At 30.8% G+C, this 4,047-nt stretch overlaps 1 long non-coding RNA gene across 2 annotated transcripts; it reads right to left on the bottom strand.

Annotated features, from left to right (window-relative positions):
• Positions 1 to 896: 896 nt before the first annotated feature.
• On the bottom strand, positions 897 to 3,002 carry LOC113071137 (uncharacterized). 2 transcript variants are annotated; one of them, XR_003280048.1, is made up of 5 exons: positions 2,924 to 2,990; positions 2,682 to 2,808; positions 1,819 to 1,962; positions 1,203 to 1,396; positions 897 to 1,098 (listed from the first exon to the last, which is right to left on the bottom strand). It is a non-coding gene; the product is annotated as an uncharacterized LOC113071137 (long non-coding RNA). The 2 variants fall into 2 exon arrangements; XR_003280047.1 differs by having other exon boundaries at positions 2,682 to 3,002.
• Between the last annotated feature and the right edge of the window lie 1,045 nt (positions 3,003 to 4,047).

The following is a 4,047-nucleotide window of genomic DNA, read 5'->3' as shown; positions in this document are numbered from 1 at the left end:
GGGGGGGGGCTATCCCTTTAAAGGAACACTGGATCACTGGAATGAGATATTTTTAAATCTAACAAACGTTGCGAATATTAACCATGGTTTTATTGTAGTAAAAGTTTAGAAACCATGCTTTTTTTGGCGTATTGATTCCCATTTGTATAACCACAGTTTTAATAAAAATACCAAAATACCATGGTTATGGTTTGTGTAGCAAAACCATGGTTAATTTGTGGTTAATATGGTTCAACTTTTTGTTGTTGTTTTTTCATTTGTAGTAAAACCATGGTTATATTCGTAATATATCTCGTTCGTAATATATAGGCCTATATTTTATTTATTACAGTAAGATAATCAAAATTGGGTATCAGTCCTAATTTTATTTATATACCATCACTGGCGTATTCTTGTTAACCTGTTAAATGTCACTCACATTTTTAAACAGACTTGAAATTGTGTGATCCAAACCTACATTTTTATAATTCATTACTGAAAACATTTTGTAACATGACTTTGTACCATTTTCATGGTAATGCAATGTTTGATTTTAAAATGGGTTTCAACGGAAGAATTTTGAGATTTTACGTTTTTCAAGTGATATATAATTTCTGGTGATTTCTAAAGTGTGATAGAGAAAAAGGCAACAAAGAAGACCTTTTTTTGACAAAGGTCAGAACTCCTGTTATACTCTTGCCATAAATTAATCTATTACTTACATAATTTTTAACAAAAAAGATTGGTAAAATATCTATTTAGGAGTCCTAGACCTTTCCAACGATATATAGTTTGTCATGATTAGATTTAATTGTAATATAGTGAAGTAAACGTAGGCGTCCTGTATACGGGACAGGGTGACAGTTAACAGGTTAAATCAGACCACAGACACAGGAAACAATTATTATTAAATGGAAAAAGGTAAAAACAGCTTTTATTATTTAGGCTATAAGTCAAAGTAAGTCATTAGTACAGTAAAACCAAGCAAACATAAGAACATTATCTATATTGTAGAAAGTTCTTCATGGCTTTAGGGAGGGGCTAATGTGGTAGAGTCGGGAACATCCCAAACTCTCCCTGATTTGCTGACGGCACAGTTGACACAGATAACGGGTGTCACTGGTAAATGATACAATACTGATAAAAGCTGATCCAGTGAAACATGTAAAAGTCAAAACATCAGTGACTTTTGAGTCTATCAGTCTGCTGCATATGTAACCCACCTTCATAAATCAATAGGAAATCCATCGGTAAGGCTCCCTGGAGGAGCATCCTCCATGGACCGCTTATACTCCCAGGTTGCGTGCATTTACATCTGCCCCAAATTCCAGCAGGAGCTTCACTATGCTTATTCAGTCTTTCTGGGCTTCTGCATGAAGAGGACTCTCTAAATGTGTGCCTCTCTGCACATTTGCACCTGTGATAGTGAAAATCCAGCATAGGTTATTTTCAGAAAATATTGCATTTTGTTTGATCAATGTTTCATTTCTTATTCCAATCTAACATTATAAACTATTTTAGTGTCATTTTCATCACTTGTATTTTGTGTCAATGCCTGTAAAGCACTATGAATTGCATTGAATTTGCTGAAAGGTGAGTTTGGTTTGATTGATTGAACCTGAGTTGTGATGAGATAAAATATATATATATATAGTCATTTGAGAGTCATTTCTTTTATTTTCAGTTTCACTCACGTAAAAATCAATCTGACACTAAATGAACTCACTGAATCCATCAGAGCGGCTACTGAATCAACACTTAATAAACTCCATCTTATTGCTACTTCAAACATTGTTCATCTCGAAACTAATCTACTTTTTATGTACTTGTGAAACTTACTTTAATTATAGGCTGGTTGTTTTAAACTGATTGCCATAAAACTGCTGTTTGTTTATCTACTTGCACAGTGTCTAGACATCCTAAACGGCCGGCTGAGCTGGAATTAAGCAATGGAGACACTCCATCTTCAGTTGTCACATTAACCTGAACACACAGACATTGAATACGAGCCAAAAGAAGAGAAAGTGTCATGAAATTATATGAAAAATGCAACAGCTGAACACAAATGTATATATATATATATATATATATATATATATATATATATATATATATATATATATCAAATATTTTTTCTACAATTAATACGTGAATAGATAAAATAAGTAAGCAATAGAATAATATAGTATACCGTATTATACACTATAATAATAACAAAATAAATTATATAATGATTATATAAATATAAAAAAGTATTTAATATAGATAATTGTAGTTTTACAAAAATGTTTTACAAAAGAATAATATATACACATTTAATGTGTTACTTGCCATTTCTTTGTATAATCAATTGTGAAATTTACTAGGAATTTCAGGGTGAATATTGTTTCTAATCTAAACCATTTTTTCAGTGTAGAACTAATAACTAATAATAGTTGATAATTTCATTTTTAATAATTATTGAAAGCTAAAAAACCAATATAATATTATTTAATGCATATAATAATGACAAAGGAAAAGATGATGATTATATGAAAATATATAAAAAAGAATCTAAAATTCATAATTTAATAAATATATTTAATCATCATCATATTTCAGTGCAATAGAGCAAAAATCTTCCACTGTATTAAAAAATGCAAAATTTCTGTAACACAAGCCTATAGCCTGCGTATCAAGACCTGGTGAAATGAAAGTGTTACCAATCATCCCTGCAGAGACGCTGGCTCCAGCATCTATCAGTGCTCTGGAACAGGCAACATGGCTCTCTATGTACACGTCATGAAGAGGGCTAACGTGGTCTATTGTCCGCACATTCATGCTGGGGCCCTGAGGACAAGTTTAAGAGAAATGAATATTGCATTCGAAATGTGTAGGATTCTTTTATTCCAGATGGTGGCAGCAATGCCTTTCACTATCGTGCATGACAGCTTACGCTATTCACCTCTACATCAAATGTGTATTACATTACCTATCCGGTAGAGTGCATGTGACTACAAGATATAAGTAACTACACGTATTAATATAATTACTTATTTCTTATTTAAAGTTCAACTTAAGGTCATTTAAATGAGAAAACTATCTGTGCAATGAGGGTCTTGAGAGCCAGCAGTCCTCCTTGGTCTGGCAGCATCATGAAGAGCAGAGCGGACCCTGGAGAAGAATAAAAACAGTGATTGCCAAACAGGAACTTTAGGAATTTTAAATATAAATACTATCTTGTATACATACATGCATACAGATATACAGATTGAGGACCCAAAATCTTAGTAGTGGAAATCTATCTATTTTGCCTTTTCAATTTATTAAAACAGATATAATGTTTTTTTTTAATTATTATTATTGAATTGTTTTAATAATAATGTTATATGTTTATATGTCAATTCTTTAGCAATATCCCAAATAAAAGTTTTTGTTAACATAAAAGTGTGTGCTGTGTATATGTATTATGTATATATAAACACATGCATGTATATATTTAAGAAACATATGCTATGTTTATGTTAAATATATGTATATATAATATATAAATGTATATTTATATATGAAATATTTTCAAAATACCATTATACATAAAAAATAAACACATAAACACAGTACACATACATTTGTGTACTGTGTACACATACATTCGTTTATTATGTAAAAAACTTTTATTTTACAGCACTATCATATATATATAACTCATGTGTGTGTGTGTGTGTGTGTGTGTGTGTGTGTGTGTGCTTCTATTTTGCATTAATTAAATTTTCTAATTTAATTCACATTTTTCCCAATTAATTGTTTTCTACAAAAATTATATTTTATATTTTATGTATTACAAACGTCTAATTTTGTCATTACTTTTTTTATTATTATTAAAAGTCAAATAATCTTATTTTAAGATAGCTGATACAGCAGTGTACACACCAGTCGATATCCAGAATAACTTCTGATGCATTCCACAAGTCATCATCATCACCTCCCTTCATCGCTCACTCAAATATAATATTATACTTCAAGTCAAAAACATAAACCAGCTCTCTGTTGACACAGTTTGAACGGCCTCGCAAATCTGTATCTTTCGAT

This window comes from Carassius auratus, unplaced genomic scaffold, assembly GCF_003368295.1.
Source record: "Carassius auratus strain Wakin unplaced genomic scaffold, ASM336829v1 scaf_tig00006181, whole genome shotgun sequence".
NCBI classification, from domain to species: domain Eukaryota; kingdom Metazoa; phylum Chordata; class Actinopteri; order Cypriniformes; family Cyprinidae; genus Carassius; species Carassius auratus.
The sequence above is the reverse complement of the archived record's forward strand: the minus strand, read 5'-3'. Positions and strand labels throughout refer to the sequence as shown.